Genomic DNA, 20,807 nt, shown 5'->3' with positions numbered 1-20,807 from the left:
GACTTTCAGCCCTGTCCACAACAGTTTGCTGGTGAGATATTACTGCGTCTTACTTCTCTCACATTGTAATGGGAGCTGCTTTGGAGGGGAACGTCCTGCTGGCTGAACATATGGCAAGGGCACAGAGGCGGAGGGAGAGAGGGCCGGGAATGGCCAGAAGGAGGAGGGGCAATGGACGTCGCCAAATGCGACCGTAGGCTGCCAGGGTTTTCAGGCAGCAGGTGTCATACATTGCCATGTTGGAGGAGCAGTGTATGCGAAGGCTCCGATTCGGAAAGGATGTGGTGACTGAGCTGTGCCACCTGCTTGCTGAAGATCTGCAGCCGTGGTTACGGTGCAGGACCTCTCTGTCGGTGGCCGTCAAAGTCACTGTTGCCCTAAACTTTTTCGCCAGCGGCTCGTTTCAGGCAGCAACTGGGGACATTGCAAATATTTCTCAATTTGCGGTGCATTGCGGCAAGTTACAGCTGCCCTATATAGAAGGAAGCGGGAATTAATCACCTTCCCTTTGACCCTGGAGAAGCAGGGGGAGCGCGCACAGGGCTTCGCGGCTATAGCGGACTTCCTCATGGTGCAGGGCGCCATTGATTGCACACACGTGGCTTTGCGGGCGCCATTACAGAATCCTGAAGAGTTCCGCAACCGCAAGGGGTTCCACTCCCTCAATGTGCAGCTGGTGTGTGACCACCGGCAGATGATCATCGCGGTCAATGCCCAATTCCCTGGCAGCAGCCACGACGCATTCATCCTGCGGCAGACCTCAGTGGCTGACCTTTTCGAGGCCCCGGCTCACCCACGAGGCTGGCTTCTTGGCGACAAGGGCTATCCTCTCTGCCCATGGCTCATGACCCCGCTCCGTTTGCCCAGCACCCCGGCAGAAGAGCATTACAATAACAGCCATCAGGCCACCAGGAACATTGTGGAGCACACAATCGGTGTGCTCAAGCAGCGGTTCCGTTGTCTCGATCATTCAGGGGGCGCCCTACAGTACTTGCCGGAGCAAGTGTCGCGCACCGTCGTGGTCTGCTGCATGCTCCACAACCTGGCCATCCGACGCACCCAGCCAATGCCAGCCGACCTTGAAGGTCCAGCAGAGCAGGTGGACGAGGAGGAGGAGGAGGAGGAGAAGGAGGAAGATGGGAGGGGTCCAGAAACTGGAAGGGCCGTTCGTCAGAGGCTCATAAGGACTCGGTTCTAGGCCCCTCTGACGGAATGCTGGGTGTAATTGGAACAGTGCCCTCTGGTTCGCCCAAAGCCTATGAAGGCCACCATGCTTGTCAATAGTCTAGAATTCCAGTGTAAATAAAACATTTTCTTTATTTTCCAAAAAGTGCTTCCTTCCAGCATGACAAAGCAATGGCAACAGAAAGCATAACTAACGAACCAACACATAACTGTCTGGCAAACCCGCAACAGTACCCAAAACATGACTAACATTCACAGCAGGTGTAGACGGCCTTGAATTCTACAAATGAGACGTCTCAACAGCTCCGTCTACTCTTTACCCCTTGATGGAAATCTATTTCTCTTACGAGATCGGCCCCTTCCCTCCCTGCAGCTCCTCTGTAATTGGACCCCAGTGGCTACGTCAAGGCTGGGGGACGCCTGCTGAGTGTCCGAAAGCGCAGAAGCCCCTGAGGAACAGCCTGGACAACCTCTGGGCTTGGAGGGCCCGGATGATGACTGCTCCAACTGTGAATGGTTGGAAGCAGTCTGTCCTGCAGGTGGTGGCAGCTGCAGTGGAGACTTGCCAGCGGTGGCATCAGGAATGCTTACATCCTGAGAGCGGACACCTGCTCCGTGGTCGGCCGACATACTGGAACTCTGACGGGGCAACACCGCAGCATGCGCCACAATCGGCTGGTCCACAGATTGATGGCCTGCTGTGGTGCTGCAAGGGCCCCGGGTAATCCTGCCTGATCCAGCTAGGGTGGCAGCAGTCAGTGTTCACGTGGCCTCAATCTGCGTGTACAGGAGGCCAGCAAGTGACTGCATGGCAGCACTGAGCACTTGCGTGGCAGGTGCCAGTGCTTCGGAGAAGCCCTGGACAGTCCTTTCCACAGCTCCGGACAAGGCCGGGACAGTCCTTTCCACTGCTTCGGTCAAGCCCTGGACAGACCTTTCCAGGGCTGGCCCGAAGCCCTGGACAGTCCTTTCCATTGTTGCCCCGAAGCCCTGGACAGTCCTTTCCATTGCTGCCCCGAAGCCCTGGACAGTCCTTTCCATTGCTGCCCCAAAGTCCTGCACACTCTTTGCCAGTGTGTCGATGGAGTCAGGCATCCTCCCCACTGCAGCCATCAGCTCAGTGTGCCTGAGCCGAGCCTGGGCGCTCATTTCCGAAAGGCTATGCACCTCCTCTGCACTCTGTGCAGCAGTCATCGTGGCCTGCCTCGCCCTCCGGGGAGATGGCCCCCGAGCTTCCCTACCCCCCTCGCGTTGCTGCAGCCCGCTGGTTCCTGCAACTGGTTCCTCATCAGAGACCACCCCCCCATCCCCTCCAGGGAACTATTATCCCCAGTCTCCAGATGGGCTGGCTCCCCTGAGGCTGGCACGGATGTTCCTCCTGCTCGTCGCCTCCGGAGGCAGTGGCACTGGCAGCTTGAGAGCCCGGCTCCCGAGCTGGTGATGCAGCATCTGAAAGCAGGGAGGTTGAAGAGTGGCTTTAGCGAAAGGACAGGGTGGCAGCAAGGGATGCAAGATTGCTGCAATGCTATGACATGGGTCCAGAGTGAAAAAGCATGCTGGTGGGGGGAACAAGTGGAATGAGACAGCTCAAAAAGGTGAGGACCTTAACATCGCTGTGCACAATGGGGTCGGCAGCTCCAGTGGTGACAGGACCAATCATACGGCCTCCAACAATCTGGTGGACTCTCTCTTCGAGATCCGTGAGAGTCTGGAGTTGAGGGCATCCTCCTCCGGTGCGAAGCTGCTCCTTGCAGTTCCTCGCCAGCTTGGCCTGCAGGAGAAAGGACGGAAAGTGATGAAACATGATGCCCTGAGTTGTCATCTCATGCCCCCCATGGTGGAAGAGCCCTTACATGATGCCCTGAGTTATCATCTCATACCCCCCATGGTGGAATAGCCCTTACATCATGCCCTGAGTTGTCATCTCATGCCCCCCATGGTGGAATAGCCCTTACACGATGCCCTGAGTTTAATGTGCATGTGTGCACATGGGTGCTTGCTGACAGATGGCCAATGGGGCATCGCGCACCCTCTGGCCATAAAGTCAGGTGCAGATGGAGGGATGAAGAAGTTTGCCGAAACACCATTCACCCGCACGACCCGAGTGCGGTCGTTGAATTTCTTCCTGCACTGCAAAGGGCTCCTGGTCACCATGCTGCTGGAGTTGACCTTTTGAGAAACTTCCCTCCAAGCTCTTCGGTATTCCCTCTGATTAGGCCTCCTGCCATTGTTGGGGTGCAGCACATCTCGCCAGCGCTCCACTGCGCCTACCAAGTCATCCAATGCCCCATTGGTGAAGCGCTCCGCTCTCTGCCTCACCCTCTCCATCTTCTCAAACTTTGTAACGCCACAGAATGGCCAGCTCCGATTTTGAGGCCTACAAGGCGCAGAGTGTGGCTGCTGATCCTTACTGACCCACCCCTTTAAGAGCTGGCCGGCGCCTGAAAGTCTCGTGGTCAGCGGTAATTGACAGCACCTGTGCTGCGCCTGCCCGCCCCGATATTGAGTAGCGCCGCAAGGTTAGTGCCTTAGGAGTCCCGTGTAACGCCTGATTTTGCGCCTCAATCACCTTCAGGGGCGCTGCAACCCAATATCGCGCGAGGTGGCGATAAGTTGCGTCTGGCTATAAAATTTGCGCAGCGCCAATTCTAACGCCCCAAGCGAGGCTATACCCAAATTCTACTTCTTAGAATTAAAATGAGTGGAACATAGAAGGCTGATAAGTTTGTCTCCTATCCTTGCTTAGGAATGTAGGACCTAGACAAAACTGGAACTGTAAAGCGAATAAGCTGGTCTTTTGTCCTTGCTTAAGATAAGGCAGGACATGTAAGTCCTAGACAAAACAAGAATTGTAAAGCTAATAAGCTGGTCTTATGTCCTTGCTTAAGATAAGGCAGGACATACAGATTCTCAAAGCATGACGTAAGCACCTCCTGGCCAGAGCAGGAACAGATAATTCTGTAGACCAATCAATGATTGTAGAAGGCGGGTGCACGAGGGGTGCACGCCTCAAGTTAGAGTATAATTGCTGTACGTATTTGATACTCGGTGGAAGAATCCTTTCTCTGGGATGAGACTGAGATTTACCCCCTGCATATGCTTGAATAAAGATCGTGAAACTTATCCAAGGTGTCCGTCTGGTGAATTTGTGGTTGCTATAGGGCAAGTGTCGACCCCTTATCTCAGGGGGTCCACTTGAGAGGAGAGAAGACTTCTCTTTTACCCCAACAGCTCTATTAAAGAATTGTTCTTATAGGACAAACAAAATGTCAGTATACTGAAGAATTTTAAAGGAAACATTCAGAAGAAAACTAATAGATCAGCCGCAACTTGAATTTCTACAAAACATGTTTGCAAGTGCTTGTCAGCACTCCTTGGAGACATGGAAAGACAGATAATAAAAGTAACCTGAAAGTACACGAGAAACTCAACTTTTAGAAAATTGTTTTTTGAATTATGTCAAGTGAAAAAGTTCAGAGAAAGTAATTCAACTTCATGTTATGGGATAAAAAATTAGGATGGCTAAAATAGCTGAACTAATAGTTCAAAAGAATTATAATTCTTACTGCTAGTCACAGATAGCATTACCTAACAGTGCAGCAAAAACCCTAATGACCTTGGATCCATAACCTCATGTGTATAACACTTCATAAAGTGTCAGGTTAGAGGTTTACTAAAAACAGCGTGCAAAGAAGCAGGTAAAAGAAAAAGAAATGCAGAATTTAATCCAAACCCAATGATTTGTCAAAAGGTAAGTCAGTAAACTAGAGCAATATAGTGATGGAATAAAGGGGGAGGGGAAATCGATAGGTAAACAATAGAGTAGAAAGAACTGATTGTACCAGTTGGATTTAATAGACGCCACAGGGGCAAAAGGTCCATTTGAGATAATGGACTGTGCATCCTTCTGCAAAAGAATGTCAGTACTGTTACAGACCAGTAGACAGATAACCTCAAAAGTCATAGTGTGACTGCTGGAACGTTTGTACAAACAAAAATGCAACTCTTTCCCAAGCCAGCACAAGAAGGTGGGACTGAGAAAATAACCATGTAGTTAATTCAGTGGTTCCAGTGATATCCAGAATCTTTCTTATTTCCCTCAATGTTCTACCCAATCTCCTGAAGGTGCTGAATGTGGTATGATTCCACAAGTATCAATAGCCCGCCACCATCGCACTCAAGAAGCAGCTTTGCCAAATATTTGCCAAATAAGGCTTTGTGTCATAATGCGAGGAGCATTCATATTAAGGTGGATGAATTAGCTGCGCAAATAGATGTAAACGGATATGATATGATTGGGATTACGGAAAATATGATATGATTGGGATTATGGAAACCTGGCTCCAGGGTGACCAAGGCTGGGAGCTCAACATCCAGGGGTATTCAATATTCAGGAAAGACAGGCAAAAAGGAAAAGGAGGTGGGGTAGCATTGCTGGTTAAAGAGAAGATGAACACAATAGTAAGGAAGGATATTAGCTCTGATGATGTGGAATCTGTATGGGTAGAGCTGAGAAATACCAAGGGGCAGAAAACGTTAGTGGTGTAAGGGGGTGGCGTGTGGTGGTGTTTGGCGCATATGCCCAGTCAGTTATGCCTCTGACTGTTTTGTGAGCGGTTCGAATTGCTCCCATGCCCCTGGGTTCTAGACACCGAACTTAGGTACAAGGCGGCGGTACAGAGAAGACTCGAGTAGACAGGTGGTTGGATGTAAACAAAAACCAAGATTTTATTGAAGAGGAAAAACTGATACAATCCTATGGAAAATTACTAGTGTACACTTCTACAGGCAAAAAAACACAAAAGAATAATAACTATACTTATACAGGGAATGGGGAACACATGGCACATCGAGGGAAAACAACTATCTTAACAATCCCCTTATCCTTATCCCACCCCCTATAACTAATCAGATTAAGCTATGAGGGGTCAGAACTTCATGCTCACCAATCAAAAGGTTTGTTGGACTCAAAACAGCGGTTGGGTTCGGTGTTCGCTCTTGGTGCTCTCTGGAGCCTGCCGTCATCACGTGGTCTCCGGGCGCTGCAAGGGCATTGTCCAGGATCAAGTACCCCAAAGTTAAAGTCTCTGTTTGGGTACTTTACCTTGCAGGGATGATTCTTCATCGCCAGCTGCCAGTTTGAGTTGGTGTACAGATATTTGAAGGTCAGCCGAGGCTGAAGGCCCGATAATTCGAAGCCTCCCCTCAGTTCATCGCCTCACTTGGTCTTCGTCAGCTGGTCTTCCTCAGGTGGCCTTCCCTCCGGTGGTCTTCCCTCCTCCCCTCGTCGCGTCCCACCTCGCCTGGCCTGAATTGTCCGTGTCCGCCCGGCCCAGTGCCGGGGCGATTCCAGATGGAGTGGGAAAAGGACACGGGCAAAGGCCAGGGGGTAAGTGCGGGACGGGGAAAGAGCAGCAGCCACGAGGGCGAGGGGCTCGAAGAGCAGAGAGAGCAGCAGCACCAGCATAGCAGAGAGCGATTGCTACCCCGGGGCCTTCAATTATACCTTTTTCGAAAACCCTTATCTGCGTGCCAAATCAGGTTAGTTCTTTGTCTTAATCTTGGCGGGCTACTTTAAATAATGGTAGCAATCCATACTAACTGTTTTTAGATGGCCGGTAATCGCATCTACAGGCCCGATAATTGACTTGTATTGTCATGAAAGTTCCTTGATGGGCCTGTCCAGCCTCGATGGCTCTGTTAATCTGTTTCCGATTATATATGTAGACTGCTTGATGGCCTTAACTATAGGCCTACACTGAATTTAGATTTGTCTCCAATTCGGTCTAATGCATAATTCAGAGTACTGTCTGGTTTCAAAATACAAAGTCTCTCTTCACAGAAACCTGCAGCTTGGGTTTTGATCCACAAGCTGTCTGCGTTGCAGAGTCCATTTTAAAATCTCACAGGCTTTCTGCCACAAGGCACGGACACCATCTTGGGTACCCTTTTTGATTTAAAATGTCCATGCAGGGTCCCGTTTATTAATAACAGCCTTCGGGGAAATGCAGAAATTTTGCAAATCTTACATTCCGCCCTGTGATACTAAAACTTGATTGAAGTATCATACATTTAAGGTGAGCAAAATTTTCCTGACCCTCCATATTCAACCTTCCCCTGTAATTATCTATCTAATATACCCACGACACATGCACTTCCCATTCCGCGAAAATGTAGTGTACATCAGCATACAGAGAGTAGAATTACAGACTTTACACACACATCCAAGCATGGAGGGGTCCAACACCCCTGCACCACTTGGTACACATATCTTTATTAAACCGTGTCACAAAAAACAACAAAAGAAAAACCCTTATTAAAAATAACAAATACAAAGAAACGGCAATTCTTTACTTATAATACAGGGAAAAGACTTAAACCAGCGATTCTCCCTCCACCTTTATATAATGTTCCTTCCAAATCTCTGGTTTCAGAATTCTGACCACCGACCTTTTCCCTTACACTGAATACAAACTAAATACAACACTATCCCTAACTGACAAACCACGAGAATGTGGAAAGCCAGTCTGATCCATGAAGGGACCTCTATATTACTGAAAATGTTCCACCAGGGTGGAGTTAATATATCCAATATCTTAATCCCTATCTCTACGGTTTTCTGTTCGAGTGCGTAAAAATATTTCTGCGAAACTATAACGGCTTTGAGTATTTTGGTCAGATGTTCAGGGAGAGGGGGAATTTCATAGCCAAAGTGGGCTACGTACTTCTGCAAATTCGTAAAATTCTCCTTCACAGTGAGGTGAACAGTGGCGGGTTCAGGAATGGGGACAATTCGCTCCTGGGCCGCTTGAACTTCTGCCTTGGGTTTAAAACAGAAACTGCTGTCACTAACCGGACACCAGCTATGCTGTCCATGCTGGTAGTGGGACGCGCCGGTGGTGACACAATATGTTCCAGCTCCTATATATGCTGCCTGCGGGGGAACATGGCCTTGTGCCATTGCCTCCATGGTACAATTTATAGGCTTTGCATCAGCAGCTCTGAACCCACACTGCGGTTTTGAATAGGCATTCAAGTGCTGGGGACACAGGATTATGTGTGCTCCCCGGCTCCGGCACCCTGAGAGGTCAGTACCTGTCATAGCGTGCTCCCACTTAATGACGTAAGGCGGGACCGCTGTGAAACGAATGTGTGCACCCCCTTGAATGACTCCAATGTTCTCCACCCTGTATACCGGTGTGGGTCGGGCTGTCCTACCCATGACCGGCATCCTAACTACTACTCCCATGTATGTGTGGTTGGACCGCCCACAATCCACGGGGACTGGATAGGCTTCGGAGGCTAGCTGGAGTTGGCACGGGCTCAATGCATTCTCAAAAGGGTGGAAGGCTGCGAGGTGCTTGTTGCTAATCCAGGAGGGGACCAAACCTTGTTTTAAATCCTCCAGATTACTGCGGGCCTCGCCCAGTAACCACGACCCGTATAACACGCACACCTCATTTTGCGCAGCTTGGTCAGAAGCATTTCTGTCCTCCCTTATGAGAGCATTTACCGTCTTTGCGTGCTTTTCCAACTCGGCTATGATCTCCTTTAAATGGACCGTCATGGCCTGGTCCTCATGCAGCTCCGAGCCCACTACCTTGTTCTCATCCAGTAATATCCACTTTAACTGTGTTTTTAAACCGTTTACCTGGGTCTGCAGCTCTATGTCATCTAAACTGTTGATGACAGAGGACCCAGTATTAAATGCAATAAAAACATCATTCCATACACCCCTTCTTTGCCTCCCTGCATTACCCAAAAATTCTCAGTGTGTGGTGTAGAGTTCGGTCTTGTCCACGTGGGCAAAATCGAACTCGTAAACTTTCTTGAGCATGTCCTTTAATAGGGCCTGGTATAACTGCTCTGTTTCTTTGGGGCACCACTCCAGTAAATGTACCTCCGTGAGATTTAAAATCACGGAGGCTACCGCGTAGTGTACCCCCGGTACAGTATCTGATCGGTGGGGACTAGTACCAACCCATTCCCTGGTCCCTTGGTGGTGGTGAGGCAATCTTCCCTGGATAACCTCACCGCCTGCGCCGTGGGCAGGGGCTTACGGGGGCGGGTTACCAGCTCAGTGGCGTTGACTGGGATCTGGGAATACGGGACCGCACACACCTTTCGGCTGGCATCCCACCTTATCCGCTTCCCGGTGTCGTGCCACTGCCGGTGGAATATAATGGATATGCCTGCGGGGCAGACCGTCTCTGACCCCCACATACAGATGTAAATCCCTTGATCCGGCTCCCACCACTTGTCCCAACACACGCTTAGTCCTCCATGAGTCCTGGTAATTGTCCGATGGGTGTTGTTTCCCAACCGTTCCCACTCGACTTCAGGGCTCCTCATGTCCTTGCTCAACTTCCTGAGCCACCACCACCTATCCAGTGGAATGTGTCCTTTGCACGTCAAACATATTCGCTTTCCAATGTTGACGCTGACCCTCGTGGTAATGACTCGTACCCTGGGGCACAGGAGGGAGGCTTCCCCGTACATGAATCCAGTTTGGCTGGAGTACTGAGATGAGTTGGATCCCAGCCATCCTGGCCACCTCCCCTCGTGGATGTAAACGGCGGTCTCCTCCGCATCCCGTTCACCGCTCCCATCGATCGCCGGGGCGCCTTGTCTCCCGAACAACCATATATGTGGGAGCCCTGGACGTCGCCCCTCCTCACCACACTCATCCCAATCAGGGCGAATAGGATCACCATTCATCCCATCCCGAAAATCTTTCTGCAAAAGATGTAAAAACATGCAGCCAGGTCCCCAAGAGATTCTCTGGCTTGGTGAAGCATGGTCGGGTCCCGCGATCTCGACCCAAAGACAAACTCTTAACAGACTACTTACATAAAACTACCCATCACCTTATTTAATTTAAATTATAAACACCCAAACTTAAGCTAAATAATTAAACTTTACTTAAAACTTAAACGTAAGCTTAAACTATATACATCCGCCGTCCGTCTCCGGGCGGCCAGGCTAATTCCTGGTTGGACTATGGCTCACCGCTACCCCCGGCGTGACCGCACCGTCCTTCACTGTTGGTCCCTCGCAGCCGGTGGCTGCTGGCTGAGGACCTGTGTCCTTGGACCGCTCCCTGGCTCGAGGGGCGGCCCTTGCTAACTGGAGGGCTGGTGACCATGGCTTTCTCGGCTGGGGCGTCCGTGGGGACCTTCTAGGGGCTTTGACGGGTGGGGCTTTCTTGGCCGCTGGGCCTTTTACCCGAACAGCTGCTTCCCCAGGATTGACCCCTCCCGAACCAGGGCTGGGGGCAAGTAACTTTTCGCAGCCTGCTGCCGCAAGCTGAGAATCTCTGCCCCCAGGTCCCATGGTTGGGTCCGGGGCGGGGTTTTCGACCTCAGGTCCCTCCCTCTCTACACCTGGGTTAGGGGCGGGGTTTTCGCCCTCAGGTCCCTCCCCCTCATCTGGATCCCAGAAGAGTGGGGGAGTGTCCCAATCGATGGGCGGGATGGTCCCTCCCTTCAAGCAAGCCACAGCGCCTGCCTGTGCAGTCTGTGAACTCGCTCCTGCTGCAGGCTGAGGATCATTATCCTCAGACCTTTCCCTAACTGGCTGCTTTCCCCTTTCAGGTGTAAGCAGCTTACATTGTTTGATGTAACCAGCGGCCTGATTTAAAACCTGTGCTGAAGGCTCGCCCGCTGCCCCGAACGGACCTTCGAGGGGCTCCCCTTTCTCTTTCCTCACTGGAACGGCCTTACAGACGGGATCTTGGGCCTGGACCTGCTTTGGGTCCGGGGCCAAAACTACTCCCCGTGTGCCTCCCTTGTCCCGGACTCCGGCTTCCGGACCTGCCTGATAGGGGTTCTGGGACTCTCCTTCCCCAGCCTTATCTATGGCCCTTTCTTCAGCGCGCACGGTCAGGCCGAGGAATTTCACCTCCTGCTGGCCGATCTGTGCCTTCTTGGGATTTAACTTGAAACCCTTCTGTTATGTTCATTAATAACTAGTCGTTTTTATTATTACCAGCTAGCTTTTGCTAGACACTTTATTGAGCACATGTGGACTAGGTACAGTATCTGTAGAGGCCTCCATCTTGACTGCTGCCTTGTGGGTAGCCTAGTGCATCATGGGTAGCCCACTCTTATATACATACAGCACCACCTAGTGTACCATTCCAGAATGACAGGTTACTGATCATTACCTCCCCCTTTCTTTGAGGTTAAACAAAATCAGTATCAATCAATATCAATCAATAACAACATAAACATCTTCAACAGTCAATACATGTTCAATGTAGTTTTCTTTGTACTCAAAGCTTAAGTCTATCAGGCTTTTTTACTTCACGTGTGGATCTTCTCAGCACAGGTAAGTCTGATGTGTTTTCATGAGAGCCTGTATGTGTATTTGTGTTAGATTGTTCTGGTGGTGAGTGACAAGATTCAGTTGCGGCATTGTCATCGATTTGCTCTTCGATAGTCTCTTGTGTTTTTAGGAGGGAACGGCGGTTCCTCCTGAGAATCTGTCCTTCTTCAGTTCTAACAGTGTATGACCTTGGTCCTACTTCCTCAAGAACTGTAGCTTTCCTGTTCCATGCATCTGGATCCTCAATCCTGACAGCATCATCCCTTGTCAATGGTTTCAGAGTTTTGGATGACTTGCCATAGTATGATTTCTGTTTCAGCTTTAACAGTTGAAGTCTCTGTCTCAGTTCCTTACTCTGCTTATCTTTTGCACAGCAGGGTAGCGTGGTATGCAACTTGCGGCCCATTAGTAGTTCAGCAGGTGAAGAACCACAGTCTAAAGGTGAGGCTCGGTAGCTCAGCAGGGCGAGATAAGGATCAGACTTGCTTTCTGTCGCTTTCTTCAGTAGCTGCTTGAGAACTTGAACACCTTTCTCTGCCTTACCATTCGACTGAGCATACAAAGGACTGGATGTGATGTGTTGAAAGTCATAATGTGCTGCAAACTGTTGCCACTCCTTACAGTTGAAGCACGTACCATTGTCGCTAACGGCAATCCTGGGAATTCCATGTCTGGCGAAGATGGATTTCACATGCATTATGACACTGCTTGCTGTGGTGCTTGAGAGCAGCGCCATCTCAGGATAGTTAGAATAGTAGTCAATCATTATTAGATAGTCTTTACCATTTAAATGACAAAGGTCCATACCAACCTTTTGCCATGGTGCTGTTGGTATGTCAGCTACTATCATTGGTTCCTTTGCTTGTTTGTTTTGGTGTTTCTGACATGTCTCACATTTGCCTATCATGTTCTCAATGTCCTTATTTATGCCAGGCCAATAAACAGTGTCTCTTGCTCTCCTTTTGCATTTTTCAATTCCGAGGTGTCCCTCATGAATCCTTTTGAGCATGTCTTGACGTAGAACCTGTGGAATGACTATTCTATTCTGTTTTAGTAATAGTCCACTTGCAACACTCAATTCTGACTTTTTGTGAAAATATTTTGGACAGGAACCTTTTGGCCAACCATGATGAATGTTCTCTATTACTGTTTGTAATACTGTATCTTTTACTGTTTCTTCTGCTATTTGCTTTGATTTTGTGTCTGACACGGGCAGCGCAGCAGTGACCATACTCACATGAACATCCACGTCTTCTTCAGTAGAGCTCACATGACTCATTGTGGGTGCTCGGAATAGTCCATCTGCTAACACTATGTATTTGCCTGGTGTGTAGATCAGTTCAACGTCATATCTTTGCAGTTTCATCATGAGTCGTTGAATCCTTGGAGACATCTCATTCAGATTCTTTTTTATGATGGCAACCAGTGGGCTGTGGTCTGTCTCAACTGTGAAGGTGGGAAGTCCATATATGTAGCCATGAAACTTTTCTAGTCCAACTACCAAGCCTAGACATTCCTTTTCAAGCTGGGCGTAGCGACACTCAGTATCAGTCATAGACCTAGAGGCATAGGCAACAGGCTTCCAATCTTCACCCTCTGCTTGTAGCAAGACCGCACCTAGGCCATCTTTTGATGCATCCGTTGACACTTTGATTCTTTTTTTTGGGTCAAAGAAGGTGAGTACAGGTGTGGTTGTCAGCACTGTTTTGAGATTTATCCACTCTTGTTCATGTCTTTCTGTCCATGCAAACTCATTTGTTTTATGTAGCAGGTCTCGCAGACAGGCTGTCTTGGCTGACAAGTTAGGAATGAACTTTCCAATGAAGTTTATCATCCCCATGATGCGTAGCACTCCTTTTTTGTCAGTGGGTCGGGGCATTTTGAGTATGGTGTTTACTTTTTCCATATCTGGCTCTATTCCTTTACCAGATAGATTATCTCCTAGGAAAGTGACTTCCTGGACGCCAAACTGACACTTGGCTTTGTTGAGCTTCAGTCCATTCCGGCGTATGCTCTGTAGCACTTTAGTCAGTCTCTCATTGTGTTCTTTCACTGTGGAGCCCCAGATGATGATGTCATCAACATAGACCCGAACTCCTTCCAGACCTTCAATTATGTGTTCCATCGCTCTATGAAAGATTTCAGATGCAGATATTATCCCGAAAGGCATTTTGAGGAAACAATACCTGCCAAATGGTGTGTTGAAGGTACAGTATTTGGTGCTTTCTTCATCCAGTTTTAGTTGCCAAAATCCTTGTTAGGCATCGAGCTTTGTAAAGTATCTGGCACCTGACATTTCACTGGTGATTTCTTCTCGCTTGGGAATCTGGTAGTGTTCACGTTTTATGTTTGCATTTAAGTCCTTTGGATCCATGCATATTCTTAGATCATTGTTCTTTTTCTTTACGCATACCATGGAGTTAACCCAGTCTGTTGGCTCTTCGAGTTTCCTGATGACTCCTAGTGTGTTCATTCTGTCCAGTTCATTCTTGAGCTGGTCACGCAGGGGTGCTGGAACTCTTTGTGGAGCATGTACCACTGGCTGAGCATTCTCCTTTAGCTGGACCTTGTAAGTGAATGGTAGAACTCCAAATCCTTTGAACACATCCTCGAAATTATTCACTACAGAATCCACCGAGTCATCTGGTCTGCCTATGGCACAGTTTATACGGTAGACTCTCTTGACCAGTCCTAAGTCCTCACAAGCTTTGTCACCCAGTAGTGAATCAAGTCCTTCAGCCACAACAGAAAACATGAGATGATGCACTTTGTCTTTGACTGTCACTTTAAGTCTGCATACACCTAAGCTATCTATTTTCTGTCCACTATAGTCCTTCAGTAGTACTGACTTTTTCTGTATTTTGGGCTTTTCTTTCATATTGTTAATGTCACTCATACTGATTAAGCTTGCTTTTGCCCCAGTGTCTAGTTTCAATGTAACTAATGCTCCATTTACCTGCAGTGGGATCATCCATTTGTCCTCTTTTACTGCATTAACTTTATGTTCAGCATTGTTAATTCCTGAGGGCTGCACATTTTCAGTATCCTTTTTGATATTGTCACATGACACCATTCCTACAAAACATGTCTCACTTAAATCAGTGTCCTCAATTACATTAACTCATTGCCCTTTCGTTGTTTTTACTTTTGAAAAGCATTGTTTGGCAAAGTGATTCTTTCCATGACATTTTGTGCACATTTTTCCAAACACTGGACATTGTTTTAACTGGTGTTTGTAACCACAGTGTTTACAATTAAAAATTCCTTCCTCCGATTGCTTTTCACTTCTGTTCTGCCCATGTTTCTTCCCCTTGTAGGACACAGCACCGACAGCAGCGCTTACTGCAATCGCATCATCATTGATTTCACTGAAAGTCTTGGCATGCTTTTGAGCTAGCTCACTAGCTTGGCATATTTTCACAGCAATTTCCAATGTTAGTTTGGTTTCTCTCAACAGACGTTCCCTGACTTTTTTATCATGAATACCAAACACAATCTGGTCACGAATCATGGATGCTTTCAGCTCAGAGAAATTATATGTCTGTGCTTTCAGTTTCAGATCAGTCAAAAAGCTATCAACAGTCTCATTTTGCTGCTGTGTCCGAGAATGGAAGATGTACCTCTCATAGGTTTCATTCTGTTTGGGAGAACAATGTGTATCAAACTTCTTTCGCACATCGTCTAATTTTTCTCTGTTCTCCTCTGGATTAAATACAAATGTATTAAATACCTCTTTCACCTGTGGGCCTGCAATCGTGAGCAGCAATGCTATTTTCCTTGCGTTTGGCTTCATTCTGTACCTGATGGCAGCAATGTAGAGTTCGAATTGTTGTTTAAAAGTCTGCCAATTGTAGTTGACATTTCCTGTGAGTTTCAAATGCTCTGGTGGCTTCAAATTCTCCATGTCACGTTGCACAATATTCAGCAGATCTTACCAATCCTGGTACCATGTTATGTTCATTAATAACTAGTCATTTTTATTATTAACTGCTAGCTTTTGCTAGACACTTTATTGAGCACATGTGGACTAGGTACAGTATCTGTAGAGGCCTCCATCTTGACTGCTGCCTTGTGGGTAGCCTAGTGCATTGTGGGTAGCCCACTCTTATATATATATACAGCACCACGTAGTGTACCATTCCAGAATGACAGGTTACTGATCATTACACCTTCTGTCCTAACAGCTCCAGCATTTCGGCCAATAGCGGGCCATGCTCCTCTTTTGAATCAATGAACAGGAGTAGGTCATCCACATATTGAACCAACTGTCTGGGCTGGCTAAAATCCTTCAAACTGTCGGCCATGCACTGATGGAAAATGCTGGGGCTGTTGTGGAAGCCCTGTGGCAAACAGTTCCACATGTACTGTTGCCCTTTAAATGTAAAGGCAAACTTGTACTGATCCTCCCTCCTTACAGGGATGGACCAAAACCCATTGGAAATATCCAGCACCGTGAAAGTGATCGCGGATGCTGGAATACTCCCGATGAGGTCGGCAACTGCCGTTACTGCGGGTGCGCAGGCTCGGATGTTGCTATTGAGCACCCGATAGTCCACCGTGGCCCTCCAGGAATTGTCCGGCTTTCTGACCGGCCATAACGGAGCATTCACGTGGGTAGCTATCAGTCTCAGAACTCCCTGCTGTACTAACGAGGACATGGCTGCTTCCATGTCCGGCTCTGCTTCCCTGGGGAAGTTATACTGTTTCTGTGGTTGGGCCATGGGCTCCCCGTCTATGCTGACCTCAAACCCTGTGACCCTCCTGCAGTCGTGTTTGTGAGTGGCAAATGTGGCCAGGTGGGCCTGCACAAATGCCTGGAACTCCGGTGGGGTGTTGCTGACCATGAGCCTGAGGTTATAATCCTCTTTGGGCTTCATGGTGCAGAGGGTCCCCTTCCCTTCCTTTCCCGGGATTACTACTACTTCTCCATTTTTTACTTTTCCTGCCCCCCAAAGGCAATGATTCCTCAAATCCACTAGGATCCCGTGGCCTGCAATAAAGTCAGCTCCCAGGACCCCTCTTCCATCCTCCATGTCCCATTTCATCAGGACACACGTTCACTTGGAGCGGAGCGGTCCCATCCGAATGGCGAGCGGGATGGAAACCGAGCCAGCCTGTTCTCTACCTGTGAACCCCGATAGACTGTATGGGACCCCACTGGAGAGAGGTGAGGTGATGGGGTTAGCTGAGTAGATCACGGTGCGCGATGCCCCCGTGTCACCTTTTCCACCTCCATCTCCAAAAGGGGTCTTCTCCACTCATCATATCGGAGCGAACACAGATAAACAGGCTGTGCTGGCTCTAGTCACGGCTGTGGGTTGGATGGGGTTGACGGGGTGCGAGCACCGGTGGCGGTTGCTATTCTCCCCTGGCCAGTCAGTAAGGACCTCATGGCATCCAAAAGCGACTCGACTTCTGCGGAAGGAGTCCCTACCCTTACCTTTTGGGCTGGGGCTGTGGGATGCTTTCCCTTGTTATCCTTCCAAGGGTTTTTGCACTCCTTCCACCAGTGACCATCCTTCCCACACCCGTGACAATTGGTCTTTGTGTTGGGGGGGGTTACTCCCTTCCTGGTGCCATTCCTTTCTACTCTGCACTCCTGGTTTGATCTCATGCACCTTCCCCTTGGGTGGGTGTGCATCGGTTCCCCTGCCGTTTTTGTAGGCTAGGGTTAGCTGCCTAATTACCATGAGTTCTGTGGTCTGGGTATCTTTGGGGTCGAACCAGGCTTCTGCCTTGGCCCGGACCTGTGGCAAGCTGTTCACCACCAGGCCACGAAGCCAATGCATCAGGGAATCCCCGTTCAGGAACGTCCGGCCTGGCGTCCCCAGGCAAGCTTTCTGGTACACCGGCCACAGCCGGTCTGCAAAAGCCTGCGGGGTTTCCCCAGAAAGCTGGATCGTCTTCTCCACGCAGGAGAAGGGACTTCCCTCATCCATCTCCATGGCCTCTAGAACCGCATCTCTAACCTCCTCATACCTGCTCTGCCCCCTTTTACACTCATCAGAGAGGGATTGGAGGAGATTACTCTCCAGGGAGAATAGCAGCATCTTGGCCTTCTCAGTGTCATCGCAGTCATTGACGCTGGCGGTCTGCTCTATTTCCCTGAAGTGGACCGAGGGGTCTACCTTGGCGGAAAGCTTCGGGATATGGTTGACCATAACCCTGAGTTGTTGGGTGTCGAAGGGTAATACGAACTGGTTTTGGAGGGGTCCCTCATTGTCACCATTGGCGGGTGGGCCGAACCTCCGATGCCGCGCTGGGCACATCGGTCCCGGCTCCGGCCTCTCGGGTGGGGGTTGCTCTACCTCCGCCTCAACCTCTGGCTCCACTTCGGATTCCACCTCCGGTTCCACCCCACCTTGCTGCCAAACCTCGCTGAAACTTGGCGCTACAGGTGGTGGCCGTGAAGTCTCCTCTCTCTCAATCCTCTCTCTCTCTAGGCACCACCGGTGATGTTGGAACTGTCCTCCCCTCGTTCCCCATAAAATCTGCCAGGCCTGCCTTTGGGCTTATGAGGCATACCATGCCTTTTGCCTTCCGGAGGGCCCGGCTCAGGTTTTCTATCCTCTCTCTACAGGGGCCGTGGTCTGCCTCCTCAAACCCCTGTTCACTTGCTAGCTTATAAGCGGCTTTTACCTCCTGTACTTTCTCTTCTTGTTCCCTGATCTGCCTTGCCAAGCAGGCATTTTTCTCCCGCAACCTTAACTCATTTCCCTTGGCCTCGGTGACTTGGCACCATAGGTATTCCAACTGGGCCTTGTGTTCTCCTACTAAATGCACTCTTTCTTGGTTCAAAGCCTGCAGAGCTACTAACAACTTCTCCCCCGTGAGAGCTTTATCCTGGATCTCCAGGGCTGACTCCCTTATCTCGACTGCCTGTGCTGCAACGAGCCGGTCCAAGAGCTGGACCTGCTTTTTAAAGCACATCAGCCAAACTTGCTTCTCTAAGGACTTCATGTGTTCCTTTCCCTCTGTCCACTTAGCTGCTGCATCTATCGGACGCCCAGCCCTTAACAGAGTGGTGATCCACTTCTTAGTGATATTCACCTTGCTAAACACATAATCAGAAATCCTTTCCTCCGTCACGGTTCGCTCATCCAAACCACTGTCCACTGCATCGCAACCTTGTTGCTGGTGTCCTGCCGCAGTCGCCATTTCTGTAAGGGGGTGGCGTGTGGTGGTGTTTGGCACGTACACCCAGTCAGTTATGCCTCTGACTGTTTTGTGAGCAGTTCGAATCACTCCCACGCCCCTGGGTTCTAGACACCGGACTTAGGTACAGGGCGGCGGTACAGAGAAGACTCAAGTAGACAGGATGTAAACAAAAAACAAGATTTTATTGAAGAGGAAAAACTGATACAATCCTATGGAAAATTACTAGTGTACACTTCTACAGGCAAAAAAACACAAAAGAATAATAACTATACTTATGCAGGGAATGGGGAACACACGGCACATCGAGGGAAAACAACTACCTTAACAATCCCCTTATCCTTATCCCACCCTCTATACCTAACTAGATTAGGCTATGAGGGGTCAGAAGGTCATGCTCACCAATCAAAAGGTTTGTTGGGCTCAAAACAGCGGTGGGGTTCGGGGTTCGCTCTTGGTGCTCTCTGGAGCCTGCCGTCGTCACGTGGTCTCTGGGCGCTGCAAGGGCATTGTCCAGGTTCAACTATCCCAAAGTTAAAGTCTCTGTTTGGGTACTTTACCTTGCAGGGATGATTCTTCATCACCAGCCGCCAGTTTGAGTTGGTGTACAGATATTTGAAGGTCAGCCGAGGCTGAAGGCCCAATAATTCGAAGCCTCCCCTCAGTTAATCTCCACAGTTGGTCTTCTTCAGCCGGTCTTCCACAGGTAGCCTTCCCTCCGGTGGTCTTCCATCCTCCCCTCATTGTGTCCTGCCTCGCCTGGCCTGAATTGTCCGTGTCCGCCCGACCCGGTTCCGGGGCGATTCCAGATGGAGTGGAAAAAGGGCACGGGCAAAGGCCAGGGGGTAAGCGCGGGACAGGGAAAGAGCGGCAGCCATGAGGGCGAGGGGCCGAAGAGCAGAGAGAGCAGCAGCACCAGCATAGCAGAGAGCGATTGCTACCCCGGGGCCTTCAATTATACCTTTTTCGAAAACCCTTATCTGTGCGCCAAATCAGGTTAGTTCTTTGTCTTAATCTTGGCGGGCTATTATAAATAATGGTAGCAATCCATACTAACTGTTTTTAGATGGCCGGTAATCGCGTATACCGGCCCAATAATTGACTTGTATTGTCATGAAAGTTCCTTGATAGGCCTGTCCAGCCTCGATGGCTCCATTAATCTGTTTCCGATTATATATGTAGACTGCTTGATGGCCTTAACTATAGGCCTACACTGAATTTAGATTTGTCTCCAATTCGGTCTAATGCATAATTCAGAGTCCTGTCTGGTTTCAAAATAAAAAGTCTCTCTTCACAGAAACCTGCAGCTTGGGTTTCGATCCACAAGCTGTCTGCATTGCAGAGTCCATTTTAAAATCTCACAGGCTTTCTGCCACGAGGCACGGACGCCATCTTGGGTACCCTTTTTGATTTAAAATGTCCACGCAGGGTCCCGTTTATTAATAACAGCCTTCGGGGAAATGCAGAAATTTTCGAAATCTTACAGTGGGAGTTGAATACAGACCCCCAAACAGTAATGCTAAGGTTGGGGATGGCATTAAATGGGAAATTAGAGACATGTGCAATAAGGGCACAGCAGTTATCATGGGTGACTTTAATCTACATGTAGATTGGGCTAACTGTGGTAAACCACGTTCACTATTGTATCACTGTTAGTAGTTAGCACTGTTCACCACTGTTCGTTATAACTGTATCACTGACCACTATTGTATCACGGTACGAGGTCGCCTCTTGCCACACTGCTATACCTGGGATGACCACTGCCGACTCCGCCTTGGCTCCACCCACCAGGCCAGGTATAAAGGTGAGCGACTGGCTGGTATTCCTCCTGCTTGGATCGGATCACCCACGAGAGTGGGCTCTGTTATTTAGTCAATAAAAACCTTTAGTCACCTTCGTAACTCTTCGCCTTTTATTGGAGGAATTGATAGGTATATCAATTTTATTGACTAAATTTAATGATGTCCAACAACGAGTCACAACCGGCGGAGGAGCCACCAGCGCAGCTCCCAGGAGCACAGCCACACCAGCCAGCTTGGCTGCGAGCCCTCAGACCGCCGTACCTGGACCTGAACCCACGAGCAGCAAACTCAGCCGCAGACTTTAAACACTGGCTGGTCTGCTTCGAATCATACCTGAGA

Source organism: Somniosus microcephalus, chromosome 1 (assembly GCF_052327205.1).
Source record: "Somniosus microcephalus isolate GS21.2 chromosome 1, FLI_Smic_1.0, whole genome shotgun sequence".
NCBI lineage: Eukaryota > Metazoa > Chordata > Chondrichthyes > Squaliformes > Somniosidae > Somniosus > Somniosus microcephalus.
Note: the sequence above shows the minus strand (reverse complement) of the source record.